This window comes from Macrotis lagotis, chromosome X (genome assembly GCF_037893015.1).
Source record: "Macrotis lagotis isolate mMagLag1 chromosome X, bilby.v1.9.chrom.fasta, whole genome shotgun sequence".
NCBI classification, from domain to species: Eukaryota; Metazoa; Chordata; class Mammalia; order Peramelemorphia; family Peramelidae; genus Macrotis; species Macrotis lagotis.
In genome coordinates, this window is record NC_133666.1 from 220,844,597 (window position 1) to 220,866,819 (window position 22,223).

A 22,223-nucleotide genomic window follows, 5' to 3' on the forward strand; every position below is an offset into this window, starting at 1 on the left:
ACATCTTGGTCACCTTTCTCTGGAAAATCTCCAGATTATCTATGTCCTTTATGAAATGTAGAACTATGAATTGAGCACTATATTTATTGAACAGAATAAAATCAGAGTTCAGTGCGACTATTACCTTCTTAATTCTGAACACCATGTCTCTCAGTGTATTCTAAGGTCGTAAAAACTTTTTTGGGGCAGTCATATGTTTGAACAAAGCTGGAGGAAGAGAGAAGCATTCTTCCTTGAATCATTTGTTGTATGTTTTTCAACCTCAAATCTATTAAGATGTTAGGATTCTTGGGATCTTTTGGGATTGGTGTTAATCACATAAACTGCTAGTGTTGTTCCAGAGATAGAATTATTTATTTGTGATAATGTGCACATACACACACATACATGTATGTGCATAAGTGATTATACATATACATACACATTATATGAAATATTAGATGAGTAACTGAACATACCGATTTATTAAGTACCGATCCTATATAATGAATCCTTAACAAAAGTGTTACCAATATAAGTCACACAATTATTCTTGGCAGAAAATTGCACTGTATTATCTCTCTTTAGTCTAGTGGGACAAATTTCCACTTTGACTTTTCTAGCAGAGGTTCTGAGAAAAAAGTAAGAGCAAATTAGATCTGTTCTTCTAACCAATCTGGAAGAAGGGTATCTTCTCTGTTTGAAATCCAGCAAGCAAGAGGGAAAGCAGGAGGGAAAAAAATAGACCTTGCTGCTTCATTGTAGATACTTAGAAGAGAAAAGACTCAACTCAGTGCAGCAGCTCTTCTGGTTATTCAGTTATCAAGGAAGAGAAAGGCAGGAGAAATCAAGAGCAAAACCTCCAAATGCCTTATCTACTATTTCAGGTCAAACAAAATTGCATATATATCCAAGTTGCATATCTTCTCTAAATCTCAGCTCCACTTGCAATGAAAACATTCCTACAATGGAAGTTGGCCTATGGAAGTAGTAGAGTTGACGTCTTTATTAGATATAACATCATCTACTCCATTCTAGTTCATAAGTATTCAGAAGTCACATTTATTTTTCAGGAGAACCCTGGAAATGGATCAACAATGGAAAGATCTTTTTAGGAACAGTCCCATTGCCAGATCTGGATAGAGGAAGAGCAGGTTTTTCTCTTTTCCTCATCCCCAGGAGATGACTAGATGATGTCAGCTGCCATACATGAAATTACCAAGTGTGAGAGTAGCAGAGGAGATGCTACCAGCTATAGAATGATGGTTCTTAGGAGTTTTTAGAATGAGTTTCAAGAAAAGTGGATATTTATGATATTTGTGATAATACTACACTATTTGCTAATCTTGAACTTGCAGCTGAATTCCTCAAATAATTTTCAGATAACTTCATCACTCTCATTTTGTATTTGGGAATTTGATTTTTTGAACTCATATTTTATTTCTCATCTTCTAGATTTCAAGATCAGTCTTCTTAAGTTCACAGATAGAATCACAATGATAATAGTAATTATTCACATTGATATAACAAGTTAAGGTTTGCATAGGACTTTCCTCATTACAACTCTGTAAAAATAGATCTTTTTGTTCATCTTTACATCCTCCATAATAGTTAGCACAATATGTTCTTTTCACACAGTATGTACTCGATAAACATTTTTGAATTGCATGAAATTTCATAATATTGAATATATAATATTGAATATACATTTTCCCACCATGATCCAGGTTTAATTTCTGATTAAGGAGTATAAACACAACATATCACAACACACACACACACACACACACACACACACACACACACACAGTATTATAGAATCAGAGAACCTAATTCAGACCCAAGCACTACTACTGTTGACTTCAATGATTTTGGGTGAATCATATCATATTCCTGAGTCTCAGTTTCTTCATCTGTAAAATGAAGGGGGGAGTTGGAATAAATGATCATTAAGGTCTCTTTCAGTTCTAAGCCTGTTTAGTTTTATGAACTTACATAAAAAAACAAGTGAGGTAGTGGGATATAGTAGATTAAGTGCTGGATTTAGAGTCAGGAAGACCTGGGTTTGAATGCTACCTGTCACTTATTAGCTGTGTACCATGTGCAAGTCATTTGACTTCTCCCAGTTTCAGTTTCCCCATATGTAAAATAGCAATGATAATAGCTTTATGAAGTTAAATGAAATAATATGAGTAGAGACCTTCTGTTGTTCAGTCATGTATGACTCTTTATGACCCTTTGGACCCTATTGTCTATGATATTTTCTTGGCAGGGATACTGGATTAGTTTGCTGCTTCATTCTCCAGAGGATTAATGAAAACAAAAGTTAAGGGACTTCTCCAGAGTCACAGCCAGTAAGTGTCTGAGGCTGAATTTGAACTCAAGTCTTTATGACTCCAGTTCCAGTACTCTATCCAGTAAGTCACCTAACTGCCTTGTAAAGAACTTTATAGACTTCAAAGAGTTTTATGTTAGTTTTTATTATAGTATTTATTATTATCATCCACATTGGTAGTGAGCTTTAAAATTTTGCAAAGAACCTTCTTCACAATACTTCTATGACATAGTGTAGACATCATCATTCCTCTTTTACAACTAAGAGATTGAAGCTCTACTTGCTTAATTGACATTCCCATGTGATGACTAATGTGTAAAAAGCTTCAGTTCCAACTGTCTCTCAACAACCCAGTGTTTTAGCCTGGCATAAATGTATATATCTCTCTCTATATCTTTATTTATATGTCTACTAGCCAAATTATCACCTCAAATTTTCCTCTTTTAAAAATAATCTGTGGTCAGATCATAAATGATTTCTCATTGAACTAATTGTGTTTCTTATGTCAAATGTTATATTTACCTACAACTGTTACCTTCAGGACATCAAGTAAAGGGAACAGCTAAGGAACAATAGAGCAATACATTCTTAAAATCTCTCCAGAGAAAGGCCCCATTCTAAAAACAGCAACTTGGAATTACATGTGTGTACTTTCTCTTTCAGATTTTTACTCTGAAAAATTTAATTCATTCTTAGTCCAGATGAGTAAGCTTGAGTCATAATGTTCAAGCTGCACAATGGAAAAGGAGCCTTGTCAGTGGAGGCAGGGGATTTACAAACTGCTGTAAAATCATGACTTCTCCCTAACTGATGTTTCAAGACCAGAGAATTGATTTGATAAATTAACTACTTGCGTACTTCTGAAAGCAGAGACTTGGAAGACTATAAAGTACAAATCCTTGTCTGCAGAAAAGATGAAGCTACTAAAGGTAACTTTATCAATGCTCTGAGTATTCTCAAGGTGACTATATTCTAACTACCAAACCAGAGAATCAACTTAATTTTGAAGAATTCAGACCCAATTATTTTATATGCTCATTAGGATTAGCCTTGGGTAGAAAAATATCTTTAGAGTTTGAGGCAAGAAAGCAGGTTTATAAGGAAGATTAACCAGTTATAGGGATTCCAACCCCTCTTCATTTAGGCACTTCCTTATTGGTTGATGCATGGTTTCCTTATTAGTCAAACATCTTTTTTTCATCACTTTTACTTTTATATCTGGAAGGTTGTATGTGTGTGTGTGTGTGTGTGTGTGTGTGTGTGTGTGTGTGTGTGTATGTGAACCTGTGAACCTTGAAGGGAAAACTTTGCCTGCTTTTTATCTCTATAGCCCACATAAGAAGGAATTTGTAATCTAGAGAATTTTTATCATTTTTTCTGACTGGTAATATAAATGTTATTCAGTAATTTGGGTCCAGTTAAGACAGTGACTAGTGATCAATATATTTACTGCTTGTTGAAAGGTTGAACATAGAATATAATAGTGAGAAGTTAGGATCTGAATCATTAAACTAACAGGTAAAAGTAAAAGTAATCATCAGACCCTAGTGAGATTACATAAAGCTATGACAGACTACGATAGTGGTTTACAGATTTCCCAAGGTTCACAGATGCCCAAGATGCCTGTGAATAGATTTCAGCTATCCTCCATCCCAGCCCCACCCTGCCTGCCTCATCCTCTTTCATTGCCATTTCTTGAACAGAATACTCCATATCCTGACTGGGCATTTTCATTGGATGCCCCTCATGGTTAGAATGCTCTCCCTCCTCATGTTATCCTTTCTCATCTGACTTCCTTCATATCTCATCTAAAATCCCACCTTTTACAGGAAGCCTCTCCCAATCCTTCTTAATTCTAATGCTTTCCCTCTATTGGTTATTTTAATTAATTCTGTTAATACTTTCTTGTTCATATTAATTTGCATTCTCTCTCTGCCATTAAACTGTTATCTTTATTTTTATCCCCAGAATTTATAGTCCAGTGATGGGCACACAGTAAGTGCTTGATAAATGTTTATTGACTGACTAGATGGGAAAATTCCAACTTTATTTTCAATAGTCTCTAACAGAAATTTAGCATGTTCTTCAATTATGAATTTTAAAAAGTCATGATTCTGAGAAGGGCTGTATAGGTTTCACCAAATTGCCAAAGGGGTCCACGACAAAAAAAAAGTTTTTCCTAAAACTAGTTCATGCATTACCACTTTTCTAGTAATCACGACTAACTTTTCACAAAGTTGATATAGTCTAAATAGGAACCACATCAAATGTTATCAGGATTAAAATTTAAATATCCTAATTACTTTTAATCTAATTTTACTGATTTCACTTTAGACAAAATGGAAATCAGATAACCAAATAGTGCATTGGCCTTTCATTTTCTATTGATTCAGCCAGGAAATAATTTTAATCTATTACTTTAGAACAAGCCTGCCTTGGATATAAGGAGAGAGTTTTCCTCAGCCAACAATAGATTTTCACATAGTAAAAAATTGTATATAATTCTATGTAATGTTTTGAACCCCAAACTCTCCTCATTTTACTTAGTGTGAAGAATCTATTACCAGGTGAAACTTTTCTTTCCAGGAAATTAGGCTTTTTGTTCTTGAGATGAAATCACTCAGTCACTCAATTAATTTTTATTGAGTGTTTATTATTGCTGGGCTAGATAATATAGGGAGAAGACAAAGAAATAGTTGTATCACTCTCAATGTTTAGAATGTAAGATCCTGAGATAAAGTTCTCTGTATTTGTATCCCTAATGCAATAATTAAATAATAAATAACTAATAAATGTTGGTGGAATAATTGGTAAAGTAATTTAAAACAGTACAGATATAACCATTTGATATTGAACTAACAATATCTTTCTCAGAATATATGAATTCATATGCTTCTTACAATAAGGGCAAATTAGGACTTTAAAAGAAAAAGGAAAGCACAACTAAATACTTACTATAATATTATTAGCACCTTCTTTCTTATTTATTTAATTTATTTGTTAATTTTCTTTTTTATTGTAAATGTAAACATCAACAAACATGACTATTTCAATATATAAAGATTAAAAAAACAGACTATGTAAAACTATAAAATTCGGTTGCATCTAATTTGTTTTTTGAAGTATTTAGTAAATTGAACATGGGAGTGGTAGAAGTGCTGTCTTTATCTCTTCCTTCTTCTGAACTTGTACTTCTGTGTACTTGTAAAAAAACTCACTAATGCTCTTTTCTTTCTTTTGCATCAATGTCACACTTTCCCTTCTCAATTCTATTTCTCCTCCTGTCATCGAAGGACTCTATTATAACAAATAAATACAAGAAAAACCTATTTCATAAATTGGTTGTATCTCAAGATCAATCACCTCTCAGCCAAGATCTGAGAAGCACGTTTCATTCTGTCTTCTGAAACCATATTTGACCATTTCATTGGTCACAGTTCTTAAGTCTTTCAAGTTATTTTCCTTTATATAATTAGCATTTATTCATCATACGATTTTTATTGTTAATAATATAATTTTTAAGTTTATAGTTTTTCTAAGATACCCATTCCTGCATTTCTAGTATAAATCCAACTAGTTATTATGAATATTCTTTTAAAAATGTTATTGCTAATTGGGTTAACATTTTATTCAATGGCTTTTCCACCAATATTTACTAAGAATTATGGGGACTATATTTCTCTTTATTTTCTTTATACTTCTCTGGTTGAGGTATCAGAAACATATTTTTCTCATTGAAGAGGGCATTTGGTAGAACTTCTTTTTCTTTTCTTTTTTCTTGGCAAATGATTTATGTAAATTTGAACTAATAGTTTTTTGAATACTTAAAATAATTTACCTATAAATCTACTTGATGCTGGTTTTATTTCCCCTTTTAAAAACTTATTTTCCTATGACTGGGTTATTTACATTCTTCTTGTTCTGTTAATTTGGACATTTTATATTTGAGTAATATTCAGCAATGTCTCTCTCTCTCTCTCTCTCTCTCTCTCTCTCTCTCTCTCTCTCTACTTCTTTCTTTCTTTCTTTGGTTTTTGCAAGGGTTAAATGACTTGCCCAAGATCTCACAGCTAGGTAATTATTATCTGAGGCTTTATTTGAACTCAGGTCTTCCTGACTCTAAGGGCAAATCTCTGTCTACTGGACCACCTACCTTCCCCCTCAGCAATTTTAGTTATGTGTTTTATTGATATTCATTGGACAAGATAATTTCTAATCATTTCCCTTTTTTCACTTGATTTGTTGTGAATTTTTCTTTTTTTCCTTTGATATTGACAGTCTAGTTTTCTTCTCTTGTTTTGTGTTCAGATTGAAATCTGATACTAAAGGGTGACATGATTGTGTGTGTGCGTGTGTGTGTGTGTGTGTGTGTGTGTGTGTGTGTGTGAGAGAGAGAGAGAGAGAGAGAGAGAGAGAGAGAGAGAGAGAGAGAGAAGGGAATGGAGGGAGAGATTACAAATCAAAACATTATGAGCATGCAGAAGAGATGAGGGTTAGGAATTACTTCAATTGTGTATTATTATTTTTTAAAATTTTTATTTATTTATGGCAATGGGGTTAAGTGACTTGCCCAAGGTCTCACAGCTAGGTAATTATTAAGTGTCTGAGGTCACAGTTGAACTCAGGTCCTCCTGATTCCAGGCCTGGTGCTCTATCCACTGCACCACCTAGCTGCCCCTCAATTATGATTAGATTCTTCCCCTTTCTCTAGTCCTTTCCATTTTGTAAAGGGTAGAGTGGGAGGCAAAGAGGGAAAAGTAAGGGATTATAATGGAGGGAAATACATACTTAACAATCATAATAGTGAACATGAATAAAAAGATCTCATCCATAAAATGGAGGAAGATAGCATAATGGTTCAGAAAGCAGAAACCAGTAACATTGAAAATAAAGATTAAACAATTAAAATGAGAGGCTTGAACAGAATTTATTTTATCTAATTAATTAATTAATTAAAATTTATTTTTTATTAAAGATATTATTTGAGTTTTACATTTCCCCCCCAATCTTGCCTCCCTCCCCCTCCCCCCACAGAATGCACTCTGTCAGTCTTTACTTTGTTTCCATGTTGTACCTTGATCCAAATTAGGTGTGATGAAAGAGAAATCATATCCTTAAAGAGAAGTCTAAGAGGCAACAAGATCAGACAATAAGCTATCTGTTTTTTTGCTAAATAGTCCTTGTACTTTGTTGAACAGAATTTATTAAAATAAGTAGGGTAGCATTCATGATTTTAGACAGGAATAAAATAAAAATAGAGATGGTTAAAATAATTAAGAAAGGAAACTACTCTATTTTTTTTTAGGTTTTTGCAAGGCAAATGGGGTTAAATGGCTTGCCCAAGGCCACACAGCTAGGTAATTATTAAGTTTCTGAGGCCGGATTTGAACTCAAGTACTCCTGACTCCAGGGCTGGTGCTCTATCCACTGTGCCACCTAGGCTCCCCGAAACTACTTTAAATTAAAGATACCACAGACATATGTGTGTATATGTATACACATACATATATATATATATATACATATATATATATATACACATATGTATTAAATAGAATAGCATCTAAATAGTTGCAGGAAAAGTTAATTGAATTAAAAGGAGAAATTTAAAATAGAGTTTTCAATGGGCACCTTTAAGATAAACCTATTTAACCAAAAATGTAGAAATAAAAGATCTGAACAGTTTAATAAAATTTAGATATCACAGTCCTTTGACAATTGCTAAATAGAAAGAGAAAAAATATGGTTATTCTCAGCAGTTCATGACACCTTCATAAAAATTAGTCATTTGCCAGGGCATTAAACCTTAACAAATGCAGAAAAATGGAATTGTTGAACATATAGTTACTGTCCACAATATAATAAAATTTATGATCAATAAATGCAAACTAATCAATTTGAATAAAGGATTTTAACTTAAATGAAGATTAAAATAATTTAATTTTAAGGTATTAGTAGAAAAATGGGCAATCATAGAAACAAAGTATAGTTTCATTAAAGAAAAATACAACAATGAAACAACATTCCAAAACTTTTGGAATGCAGCTACAATAGTCCTAAGAGAAAATTTATACTTAGAAATTTTTCATCAAGAAAGAGAGAAAGAATGAGTCAATTAACTAGCTAAATGAACATGCAACTAAAGAAAGGAAAAGCATCTATTTAAACTAAATACAAAAATGAAAATTCTGAAGATCAGAGTTAAACAAAATAGAAAACAACAAAACTCTTTTTGAAACACTAAATAAATTTAGGTGACCCTTTCAAAAACGACCTTTAGTTTCACTCTCCATCTCTAGACCTAGGATATTCTTCAGGAGCAAGACCTATTCCCATCTTATTTTCTTTGAAGTCTTCTCCAAGGAAAGCAGGGCGCTCCTACTTCCTAATCAGGTTTCTATACCTTGACCTGCTTCCTGCTTGCTCTGAGGTTAAATCTCTTATATTCTTTGTCTATGCTCTTCTTCATAGGTAGGACTGTAATCTGTGGGATTACACTTCATATGCATGAGGGAGGGATTTTTGTCCCTTTATTTGCTATGCAGTTTGATTAAATGTCTTATTTAGAACTAATGCATCATCTGATCCATGGGTAAATGTATTACAGGGAATACTGTAGTGTTTAGTTTTGAGTGGCTAACCTAAAGATAATTTTGAATGTTAGGGTAGTTTTTCTGGTGGCCCTCATGTGAGAAAAGGTGACATGGGTGCTACATATCAATTCCAGAAAAACTTTCTGAAAATAACCCACCTTCTAAATTTATGGAAAAGATGGAGAAATAAGGGGTTAGATATTTTCAGATGAATTTAATCATTATTGAATAAATTGACCCAAAGAATATTTATTAATAAATTAATATTAAGTAAGATCTCTAATGAAAGATTATAGGTAGCTATTCTTGGTTCTATACTATTCAATATTTTTACTGATGAATAAGATGAAGGATGATATTTTCATCAGTTTTGCAGTGATTATAAAGCCAGGAGGAAAAAAACTACACATTAGATAATAGGATCAGGTTCCAAAATATTTTCAACAGTCTAGAATTGTTGTCCAGTCTTTTTTGGAGATGTATCCCTATCAGTAAGAAAATGAGCTTATATATAGTTATATAAATATATATATGTATATATTATATACATATGTATTTAGAAATTTTATACATATACTTAACCATATTAATATATTTTGTATATCATAAAACATACATAAAATAGAAATAAAAATAACAAAATCAAAAGAAATACTTCAAAAACAATGTAAAGTTTTATTTATTAGTGGTACAAAATATTATTGAATAGTCATTATAACTTTTTTAGTGAGAGCAATGAGATTTTATATATTTTGTTATTTTAGAAAAACTTTGCTGAACACTTTGTGATATTTGAAAGTCTGATTCTAAGCCTATTTTCCCTCATTATTTGGTTATAGATGAAAAAGAGACATAGACCCATTTGGATAAAGTGCATCTCATATCTGGGCATATCTATTGGTCCCTGACACTGAATTTTCAATCCAATCCAACACAGCTGCAAAGGTTTTTGTTGAAGTCTGGCTAGTAAGTTTCTATATTACTTGATTGGTTCTTGCAAGTAAAGCAGTTGGTGTTTCTTTTTATATTTTCAACAAATGGGTTCAAAATCCACTTTTCTTCTTTGTTTGGAAAACTTATAACAAGTCAGAAATTCTCATTCATGTTTTTAAAGTGTGTAGATATGAGCAATTTTATAGTGATACATTTAAGTTTTATAATGTTTAGTTTTTACATTACAAACATTTACAGATTATTTAGAAGGAATGTAAGGGATCTTTTTGTACCAAAGTGAAAGTTAACTAAATCTAATAAGTGATCTCATCTGAAAGTACTTATGACATTTCAAATCTACAGTACCCTCCATTTCTCTTTTTTTAAAAAACAATGAATAGAAAGTTGTCATCTCCCTTTCCCACTCTCTATCCCATTGAGAAAAAAAGAAATTTCTTGTAGCAAATATGCATAAACAAAACAAATTCTCTCAATTTCTAATAGATATGTATATCTATGTTTATATATCTTTCTGCACACTAAATCTATCATCTCTGTGTAGTCCTCAGTTTTATCATTGGTCTTCTAGAATCATGAATGGCATTCAAGTTCTTAGAGCTTTTAAAATTTTTCTCTTATGTGTTTTCATTAAAGCCCTCAAAATTGTTCTTTTTTTTTTTTATAAAATAGGTGTTGGTGCATATTTTTCTTTCAATTCTGCTCATTTCTTTCTGCATCAGTTCATAGAAGTATTTCCTTATCTTTTTGAAATCTATTTTCTCATTGCTTACAGTTTAGTTATTGTCCATCACATTCATAAATCACAATTTGTTCATCCCTTTCTCAACTAATGGGTGTATCCTTAGTTTCCAGGTTTTTTGCTACTAAAAAGGAAAGAGTTCCTGTAAATATTTTTGCTCACAAAGGACCTTTTCTCCATTTTTTTGTTGTTTTTGGGTATAAACCTAGATGGGTCAAAGGACATGCATGATTTAGTAACTTTTTTGTTTATAATTCCACATTCCTTTCCAAAATTGTTGTACCCATTCACAGGCACATCAATGTGTTTGTTTTACTATGACTTTCTGAACATTTATTATTTTCATTGGGGGGGGGTCATATTTGCTACTCTTTTGAAGACTTTGAAGTAGAATCTCTGAATCATTATAATTTTCATTTCTCTAATTAGTATTGATTTGGGAAACTTTTTTGTATGGCTATAGAGAGCCTGGTGCTTACATTATTTTTAGCAACAAAACCTTAGCTTTTGTCTTGTTTATTACGGTTTTGTGATATCATTAGCTTATATCAGAATGTACAATATAGGACAAGGTTCATTGTGCATACATTTTAGTACATATCAATCCAAACTTCAAGTAATTTTCTTGATTAATTTTGAATATTTTGATCTGTTTTCTTCTTAAATTTGATTAATTCACAATTTTTTTTTAACAATGACTGAAGAAGGTCTTGTTTTTGGAAGCTGAAGGTATGTCAAATTTACCATGGTTTGTTGTCATGTAAAGACACTCATATTCCAAGGTATTTTTGTAGGGCTAAAAATATTCATTTGAGAAGATCAATTTCATTAGAATTCTATTATATGATCAGTAAATAAAACTAACTAAAGTCATATAAACTGCAATACTTTGAAGGGAGAACACAGACATGCATTCATTATGTGCCTAATATGTGCTAAGTGATTTCCAAAGATGCCTACATTTGTTTCTTATAAGACCTTGAAAGTTACGAGTTATTATTGCTCCCATTTTACAGCCAAGGAAAGTAGTCCTAGTAGAAAACTAGCAGCAAAAAATCATTATTCAATTTCTACTCAGGAATTCTGAATTTAAAATTCAGTAGAATATAAATACAAGAACAGTACATTAAATGCGACAATTTGATATGGGATTGGATATGAATGAAAGCATTAATTCATGTTAATTTTTAGCAAAGTTTAATTAACTTCTATTTTTAATATAAATATAATTAGAGGGATTATTGGTTTATAATAATGTATTGAATTATGAGGTGAAAGTTAGTGGGGGTAAATGTAAAGCTCTAAAATTTGAGTTAAAAATCAGCACAGGATTGAGGAAGTGTTGCTAGACAGAAATTTGTGTGAAAAAGATCTAGGATTCTGGAGGATTGAAAGCTCAATATGAGTCAACAGTGTGACCTGTCAGTCAAAGAAGATAGTGTGATCTTAGTCTTTACTGAGAATCACAATGCTCAGGATATGAGGGGCTATTGTCTCATTGTCCCCTGCCTTGAGCAGTCATACCTGAAATATTATATTTACTTCTGAGCAATCCATCCAATCAATTATGAGGAATATTGATAAGAAGGTAATTGTCTAGGATTGGGCCATATGAAGACAGGATGAAAGAAGTGATAACATTTAGGGTTAGGGTTGAGAGAATCATGGTACCTCTCTTCAAGTATTTGAAGAATTGCCACGTGGAAAAGGGATGAGGACAAAACTAGGAGCAATGGGGAGATGTTCTAGAGTCTGATTGATTAGATATAAAGTAGAACTTTCTAACAATTAAAGCTACTCTAAAGTGGAATGGATTGCCTTGGGAAGGAACTTTTACAGGATATCTTTAACTGAAAACTAGTTGACCAATTGTTGGCGATATCGTAGGGAGCATTCATGCATCAATAACTCTATCTGCAATTGATTCAGCTACTGCTTTGTGCCGAGTACTATGCAAGATACAAAGTAAAAAATAAATATAATAGGTTAGATGGCTTCTTATGTTCATCTTGTCTGAGATTCTGGGAACCAAGAAACAATTGAAAATTCTGAAACAGAAGAGGTATGAGATTAGAGCTGTCATTAACAAAATTAACCTGACAGTGGGGTATAGGCTGAATTGGAGTAGGAATAACTCTCAGTAATGCTGAAGGAATACATTAGTTTTTTTCTTTCATACTGGTCAAAAAAAGTCAAAAAAGATGGTTATTTCAGAAACTAGTTATTAGATTGTATGTGCAGACTCTTATTGTACTTGGAGACAGAAAAAAGGAGTCAGGACTTCATTTCAGCAAAGTTACATGGCTATAGAACAGATGTTTCTGCCTTTCCTTCTCTTTCTGTCTGTCTGTCTGCCTCTCCTTTTTTGGGGGGAGTATTTCCTTGGCTTTTATGAACTAATCATGTCCTTAAGAAGCCTAAATTCTGAGTGTATATGTGTGTGTGACAATATGAAGATAGATAAAAATAACTTAAACATTTGATGATAGAGAAAACACTAAGAACTGGAAGAATGAGAAAGTACCACCAAAGAGATGGTATTTGAGCTAATCCTTAGATAAGAATTTTAAGGCTGAAATACCAAGGAATAAATCATTTCCTGGCATTAAAACACAGGGTTAATTATGTCTTAATTATGGATACCTTTTCTTTTTAATATCAATTTCATTCTCAAATATATCCTTTCACCCAACCAAAAACTATCCCTTAATACAAAGACTAAAATAAGAAAAAAAATTTTGATTCAACTAACATCATTTGAGTCTGTTAAATATGTGATATTTTGCACCTATAGTCTGCAAAGAGGGGAAGGAAGTGAATTGTTTTCATCTCTTCTCTGGGTTCAAGTTCGGTGTTACAAAGCATTTCTGTATAATGTTTTTCTGGTCTTGTTTATTTTACTTGGATCCCTAAACTTTTCAACAGTTTTTACATATGTTAACTTTTCATTAAATTTTTAAAATTTAAGTACTTTATTTAATGATATATATTAAATTCATGGACCATAGTTCTAAGAGAGTGGATGCTTAATAAATGCTAGGTAAATCAGCCATTTTTGAATCCCAACTTGATGAGTCTCAGTTTCTTTTTCTTTTAAATAAAAGAATTGGTCTATGTGACTTTTGAGGTCCCTTCTAGTTTTAGATCTAAAGTCTAATGATTCCACATAGTTTCTTTACCTAAGGGCATACCTATGTCAGAGGTTGAAAGAACTTGAAGCCATTCAGCTTTTATATTGCATGACCCAGATCTGAAAAATATTATGGAGGTAAAATGTATGATCCAGATTTGAAAAACATTATGGAAGTAGGATCAATGTTAATTAATTTGACATTAGCCATTTATTTATTGGTTATGTGGGATGTGATGATGAAGAACAATTGAACACAGGTAACACAGAATGCCAAGCTCAATGGAAACTACCATGTTTTACTTTGGAAAAGTATTCCCTTTCCCAAGAGGAGAGAAGGTAGAATCCTGATTGGTGAATTTGCAGAACATTCTACTTCAAACTCTATGAAGTTTTTCTTTAGACAATTCTTATGGTTAACTAAAAAAAACCCCTGAGCTACTACACTAATTTATCATTCTTTTTTTACACTGTGGGTCAATAATATCCTAATATGTTCAAAGGAATCCATTTTAGCTTACAAAATAATGGAAGTTTCATAAAATTTTGTTATGCTTGTCCTCCAAGTTCTACTCTGTGTGTGAATATGCTATAGTTGGTGTGTTTAACAGGGTCAATGTGTGGAAATGGGCTTCTAGTTTGTTATTAGAGTATTTTTAACTCTAGTATTTAACTACTCAATAGATTTTCCAGTAAAAAGGAAATAGGAATTATAAGAAATTTTTTTTATGGATACCCAATATATGGAAAGCACTGTTCTAAATATTGGAGCAGATACAAAGATAATTAAATATGATTCCTGATCTCATGAAGCTTGCATTATCAGTGTGAGGATGTGGTACATATATAAGTATGCAGTAATATATTTGTTTTCTTTTCTTAATAGACACAGAGGATCATAGTGAAGGATAAGGATGAAAAGGTTTTTGAAAGTATTGAATACCAGGCAAAGAAGTTTGGATTTTATTTAGTAGACCATAGAGAGTCATTGAAGAGCTTTGAGCAGAGGATTCATATGATCATATTTGTGCCTAAGAAAGATAGATTGGAGGGGGAAAACTCTGTAGGTAGAGAGAACATGAGGTTGCTGCAGTAATTCAGAAGGATGGCTATGAGAAGGGCTTTTCCTAGGGTAGTAGTGGTGAGAATGGACAGAACAATATATATTTGAGCATAATTTTGAAGATAGAGTTGATTAAGTGACTATGCATGGAGGATAGATAAAATAGAGAGTAAAAAATGATACTGAAGAAATAAGTATGGGTGATGACATTGACAGAAATAGGGGAATCAGAAAATTTGGGAAAATTGTGAATTCTATTTTGGTATAGGTTGCTATTTTGTGGATCCATTATTTTAATGATGTTAGATATGCCTTTATATCACCATAGATGTCAATCCTTTGAATAATTATAACTCATATTTGTTTAGAGATTTAAGGTTTATAAAGTGCTTTACTAGTGAAAGTATTAATTGTAACAGGGACTTTACTTTTGTGAATGCCCAGATCACTTAAAATGGAGGTGACCATGTGGTAAATGTCAGGAACCTACTTTTAAGAGAAAACATTCTGTGTTCCCTTATATGAGAGAAAGTAGCATCTTCCAATTGACTGCTTAGCCAGAACAGGCTGCATTTTTAACACTATGCAACTGAAACCCTCTCATTTTCCCTTCCTGTCTAAAAAAGGGAAAAAGTAAAATGAACGGAATTGGTGAGGGAGGAAAGCCTACATTTCCCTTCCCTCATCCCTTTCTCCCAGGAGGAGGAGTACTAGTCAATTTGTACTAGCCACCTTACAGGGCTGTTATAAGACTCAAATTAGATCATATATTCAAAATGCTTTATTACCATAAAGTACCTGTATCTCTGAGAAACTGGCTACTGCTTTGATTTGTTTTGATTTTCAGCTCTCGGTGCAGGCAGTGGAATGACCACCAAAGCTGGAATCAAAGTGACCTTAAGGTGCTGTTGGATTTCAGACCATGGTCAGATGAGCCATGAAGCCCAGAGAAATCAAGGTGTCTGGGACTCTAGGTCATAGGCAATCTTAGACTCAGAGAACCTTGGTGAGATATATAAATGGAACTAAGTTGTGAATCTAAATTCCTTCCACAAAATCTCTATTATATTATTATCTGCATTTTAAAGATGAGGAAATCAAACTTCAGAAAAGATAAACCCATGATCAGAAGGTTACTCAATGTAGATTTTGGGATTTGATGTCAGGATTCTTATAACTTCATGTCCAATATTCTTTGCTACACCTTACTGCCATTACCCTTGATTAGCAGTTTTTCTAAATTTCTAATTTCTAATTTTCTAATTTCTGGGATTGAAATATTGATCAACTCTAGGCCAAGTCTTTGAAATTAGCTACTTCAAGACTGGGCCTTGATTGTTTTTTTAAGAGAGGTTCTTTCCATCTTGCCCATACTAGAAGTGCAATAGTCACTCACAGACCTGATCCCAGTACTGAATGATATGGAAATTTTAATGTTTTTCATTTTTCCCAATATCTGCTGGCATATCCCTTCTTATTCAGCTGATGACCTTCTATCCCTGGAGGCTTATCATATTGCCTCTATACTCAAAATGTATGGACACTCAGTTTTAGTCCTGCAGCAGATTGGAACATTCAAATTCCAGTGATCTATCAGCCTTCACCCTTCTTTAATATCAAGCGTTCCACCAGTCTTCACCTCCCCCAAAAGAAGGGATTATATAGTCTCATAACACCACCCTGAGCAAGGCAGAGTTTGAAGGATCATTTAGTCCAATTCTTTAATTGTACTGAGGACTAAACATGCCTAGAGATGTTGTGTGATTTGTCTAAAGCCACACTGTAAGTGATTGACCAACCTAGGAATAGAATCCAAGATGCTTGAAAACTTCTCTAGTATTCTTTCTATTGTACCATGCTCATCATCTGACCTTGTTTTGAACAAGCTTAAAATTTTGTAGGAAGACAAGATTTACATGCATAAAACATTTGGAGAACCATTCAAGATAGCAAATTAAAACTATTAAGTGAAATATTATTTAATGACAAAATGTATGGTGTAGAGAATTATTGTTCTGAGTGGCCTTTTATTCAGTCACTATGGACAAGCCATGAAAGGAGATGGGATTAGAGTAGGAGCTGGAAGTCTGAATAGGATTTGGATGAGGAGAGAGGAAGGACATTTCAAAATGAATGAATATAGAATGCTTGTAGAAGAAGAATAATGGAGGTACAAGTTTGATGCTATTGATAGTCATCCAGATACTTTACATTCCCTGAAAAAAATTGTAAGACCCTGTGCTCACAGGGTCATTGGATACTTAAAAATCTCATTTGGGTCATTCTGTTGAGTCAGTTAAATAGGTGAAAAAATTATCCACACTAGCCTCCTTTATATATTACTTTGCAAATAAAGATGGAAGTTGTTAGTGATGTCAGGCTCATCTCTGGTGTGATAGATGGAAGGTGGGAAGACTGGAAGTTGTGAAAAGGACATTCTAACTGAACTTCAGAGTTCAATTTTGTCAGTTGTCTTCAACTATACTTGAAATGTTTCCATATGAGTCTCCAAGAAAAATCTTAGGCCAGGGTGGCAGCCCTATCCCTTGAAGCTTCATTGTTTCCTTGTTCATCACTAACAATAGCAGTGGGATTTCTAGTTTAAGAATTGGGTCAGCTCTCTAATGTTTTCTTTCTTCTGTTTGGATCTGATTCTTCTCTAAGAACATGTTCAATATGATCTATGGTGATAAATGTAGAGCCCATATTGGATTGTTCTCTGTTAGGGGGGATGGGGGAGGGAGGGAGGGAGGGAAAGAGAGAGAAAAATTATGGAGTTCAAAACCTTGCCATAAAATGATTGGTGGAGATTACTATTGCATCTATTTGGAAAAAATAAATAAATAAAATATTAAAAAAAGAATGTGGCCAAGTCCAGAATTCAGTGGTTGATCATTTGGAAACTAATACATATATGGAGAAAGAAGCCTCTAGTTGCTCAAGAATCAATTCAAGTATTTCTACTTATTGCTTGCTATTTTTTTCTTCATTTCTTTTCATAATAGACACAGAGAGCTCTCTCTTGATGTGTAACAAACACTCTTTAGCTACATCTTCCACTAATATTTAACCATTTCTTTAAGCTTGTGCAAATCACTTAACCTCACATCCAGGGCCATCTGCAGTCATCCTGATTCATATCTGAACATTGGACCCAGAAGGCTCAGGAGGAGAAAGTGAGGCTAGTGACTTTTCACAGCCCCTCCTCAAATCCAATTCATGCTCATGTCATGACATCATCTCCCTGATATCATGGTCTTCTTGGAGAATAAAGTACAAATATAATCATTGTGTGATTAATAGTTTACACTTATAAAATGCTTTGGGATTTGCAGAGTACTTTAATGTTTTCTTGTTTGATCTCTACAACTACCCTTCGAAGTATGCACCTTGCAGAAACAGGCTTAGAGCAGTGAAGAGATTTGCTCAGAATCATGATAATCAGGATGGGAGGCTGCATTTGAACTCAGATCGATTCTAAGCCTAGCATGGGATTTATTGTGCCCCCAGCTGCTATACAAATTAAAGACTGATAGAATTCTGCATGGAGACCCTTTCAAAAAGCATTGTTTTGAAACCTATGCTTACATCAACAAGAACTAATTATGTAGCAACTAACTAAAGTGACTTTTTTTCATTAAAAGTAGAATAATTTTTCAGAACTACTGGAAATGTCAAAGCAGTTTTGGCTGCAGTCTCACGGCTTTTCACACTATTGAGAATATTGCTACCATTAACAAAAACAGTTCTATAATTTCTTCAGTATTGCTCCTGGTGATGAGGGATATAAAATTGTAGCATATTTTTATGTTTTGAATATGATTATTATATGCTTCTGCCTTTACATGTCAAAAATAATCTTTGTTTTAGTTAAAAAACTGAGCTGATCTCCCTCCCCCCAGCTAGGCTTGGTGATTTGTGTTCCATTAATGATCTCAGCACTTTTCACAAGACTTAAAGTCAAGTTATACATTCAGGTAGTATATGTAGAAATATATGTATATTATATGTATATACAGGATATATGCATTTCTTTGACTTCAGTTGTTTGTACATGTATATGTATATATGTAGACATGTACATTAATAAATACAATATACAAATATGCATGTGCTTCTTTGGTTTGATTTGGTCTTATATAACTATATATATAAAATGTAGTTTATATGTACATCCATCCATACACACATATATACATGTATATGGTATGTTTGGTTTTCTTTGGCTTAAGTTAGAGTGGGAACAAATTCTTTGCTCCATAGTCAAATTTGTAATTTGTTTTACTCCATGATGGTAAGTTCCATGAAGTTAGGGACTATGTTTTATTTAAATGTTGCATATAACTTTCATGTGTATGCAAGGTCTTTAATCAATGTTTGTTGGAGGAAAGACAGACAATAATCTTGACTGGTTACTTTATAGCATGTCTTTGCTAAATCCATCATCATAACTGGGCAGCCAAACTGGCTATCATTCACTTTTGGCTCTGGTCTAGACCTCAGAGCTGACTTTTTGTTTGTAGAAATGTCTAGATCTGATTTAAATGTAAGGAGATATAAATGTTATATAATACCCATGGGGAAGCTCCTTGTAAAGGAGGATTGATGGTTATGTAAAAAATAGTATTGGTATTAAGTCTGGGCTAATTTAATGTAAAAGAGCAACAATCATTTCTAGTGTCATTTAGCTAACTATGGCTATGGGATAGATGTGGGTGTTGAAGTCAGAAGACCTGGGGTTTGAATTCTCTTATCACATTTTGACTATGAACAAATCATTTAATGTCTTAAAATCTTAGTGTTCTCATCTGTAAAATGTAAATAATATTTGTGATAACCACCATAAAGGGATGTTGTCAAAATTCAACTAGATCATATTTGTAAAGTGTTTTGTAACATGAAGTATTATAGAAATGTGAGTTCTTATATGACTGATCAACAGCATCATTGCTGATGCTCATTGTAGTTTCTCAGTGAAGAATGTCTGAAATCTGTTAAATAAACAGATAATGTTAGTATAAGAGTTATGCTTCCATAGTGACTGACTATACTAGTCAGCCTCGTTTAGTCCACTATGAGATAGAGTCTTGATTTTATCTAGAATATGACTTCCTCCACTAACACCCTACCTGGATACTTTATCAGGGTGTGTAGGTGAGTTAGCTTCTTGGCAACTATGTTAACAGAACATAAACTTGGCTTTGCATATGGACTAAGTGAAGGCCTTTTATGTCCAATGCAGGCTAGGGAAGTCAGAGAAAATCATTATCAGGATAGTTTTAGGCTGATGTATTTTTTAGTGGAAGCAAACCCTGGAAGACCATTTTTGAAGTCAGAAATGGGTTTCAACATATCGATGGGAGGAATAGCTAAATTGTAAATCCTTGACATATTCAAGTTGTGTGTTCTTAATTTAGGGCCTTTTGGGACTTTGCATTTACTTTGTATATCTCTCTATTTACTTATTTGTAGGCATCATGTTTTCTCCCATGGGTTATAATGTTATAATGTCATAATATCTTGCATAATATCTCTCCTTTAGTTGCTAATCATCTGGCTAATCATCCTTCCTTTAGACCTGTTTATTCAGTTCTGAGCACAGTTGCTTAAATGATGCTAAAAGAAAATTTTCTTTTGGAGCTTCTTTCCTTCCTTCCTTCCTTCCTTCCTTCCTTCCTTCCTTCCTTCCTTCCTTCCTTCCTTCCCCTTTTTCTTTCTTTCTTTCTTTCTTTCTTTCTTTCTTTCTTTCTTTCTCTCTCTCTCTCTCTTTCTTTCTCTTTCTTTCTTTCTTCCTTCCTTCCTTCCTTCCTTCCTTCCTTCCTTCCTTCCTTCCTTCCTTCCTTTCTTTCTTTCTTTCTTTCTTTCTTTCTTTCTTTCTTTCTTTCTTTCTTTCTTTCTTTCTTTCTCTTTTTCTTTCTCTCTCTCTCTCTCTCTCTTTCTTTCTTTCTCTTTCTTTCTTTCTTCCTCCTCCTCCTCCTCCTCCTCCTCCTCCACCTCCTCCTCCTCCTCCTCCTCCTCCTCCTCCTCCTCATTCTTTCCTCCTCCTCTTTTTCCTACTCCATATCCTGTTTGGCAAGTCATGTCTGTTTTGGGTAGAGGGTACACCAAAACCCAATATTCCTGGGATGGGATATGACTTGCTTTTTCCCATGCCTAGTTGCTACTCTTTGAATATTATTGTTAATGTGTTTGGGAAAGTTTTCATGATCTATGTGTTGTTTTTTAAAAGTGTATTGCTTTCTTCAGGGGGTTGAAAAATATTTTGTCCAAACTATTTTCAGTAGGAATCCTTGATATTACTATAAATTTTTCATTGATTAAAGGTCCTGAATGACAAAATGTTGATTTTTTACATAATTTTCCATTTAAATAGCTTCCCATTCAAATAAGTTTGAAAAGATTTAGTCTAAATTGCTTTCTAAGTTACTAATTGTGCTTAATGGTAGGAACATTGAGTCAGTAATTTTCAGTGTGTAAAGGGTCCATATATGTGTGTGTGTGTGTATGTATGTATATGACATAATTGATTTTCAACTGGAAAGAACATCAAACCTCCCTCCCCAATTTTGTTGATGTTCAGAAAATTTAAGAGACTTCAAGAAAGTGAAAAAACCAATATTCAGACCAAAGTTTTCAGAATTCAGATATAGTCAATCTCCTTAACCCTAGAACCATTAAGACAGCACAGTGGATAAAGTGCTTGGCCTGAGGACAGAAAGACTTGAGTTCAAATCTTATTTTAGACATTTACTAGTTGTGTGTCACTGGGAAAGTCACTTAACTTCTGTTTGTCTCAGTTTCCTCAACTATAAAATGAGGATTATAATAATACTTATCTCTCAGGATTGTTGTGATGCTCAAATGAGATAATATTTGTAAAGAACTTAAAGTGTCTGGCTAGTAGAAATTTAAATAAATCCTCCTTTCATTACTTCCTTCCTTCCCCCCCAATCCTCTGCACCATGTTGCCTCTATTCACTACCATTGAAAATGTTTTTGTTATAGCTGAATGGATTGTTTCATTTTTTTGTCTTTGTGTCTCTAGTGCCCAGTAAAAATTGTATGTTTCTAATAAATGCTTGTCAATTGATTAATTAGTATGAAGCTGTATCTCCACTGACCAGTTAGCAGACTTAATGAATTTGCTTGAGCTGAGATTTTGGTGGCTGTAAGAGCAGTAGTGTCAAGTTCAAATAGAAATGGAGATTGCTAAGCATACATAAGGGTCCCTGTGGGTGCATATTAACTTAGAAAATCACATTTCAACATTATCTATGTTTTATTGTATTTTTATTTATTTTGTTAATATTACAATTACAATTTAATCTGATTCAGACTATATTGTTTCTAGATATGTTACTAGTTGACATTTCTGTGGTAAGATATTTAAACAGGCTAATAGGCCAAAATGATGGCATTTCGTATCTGTG

At 33.2% G+C, this 22,223-nt stretch overlaps 1 long non-coding RNA gene across 7 annotated transcripts in view; it reads left to right on the forward strand.

Annotated features, from left to right (window-relative positions):
* The window catches only part of LOC141502508 (uncharacterized), a 93,457-nt gene that overhangs the window by 9,462 nt on the left and 61,772 nt on the right, over positions 1–22,223 (forward strand). For 4 of the 7 annotated variants that reach the window (XR_012472564.1, XR_012472560.1, XR_012472565.1 and 1 more), the window contains exons 3-4: positions 2,252–3,243; positions 9,747–9,873. The exons of 1 other annotated variant lie outside the window; for it this stretch is intronic. This is a non-coding gene — a long non-coding RNA (uncharacterized LOC141502508). The remainder of the gene's footprint in view (positions 1–2,251; positions 3,244–9,746; positions 9,874–22,223) is intronic. 2 more of the 7 variants (XR_012472562.1, XR_012472561.1) reach the window with 2 other exon arrangements.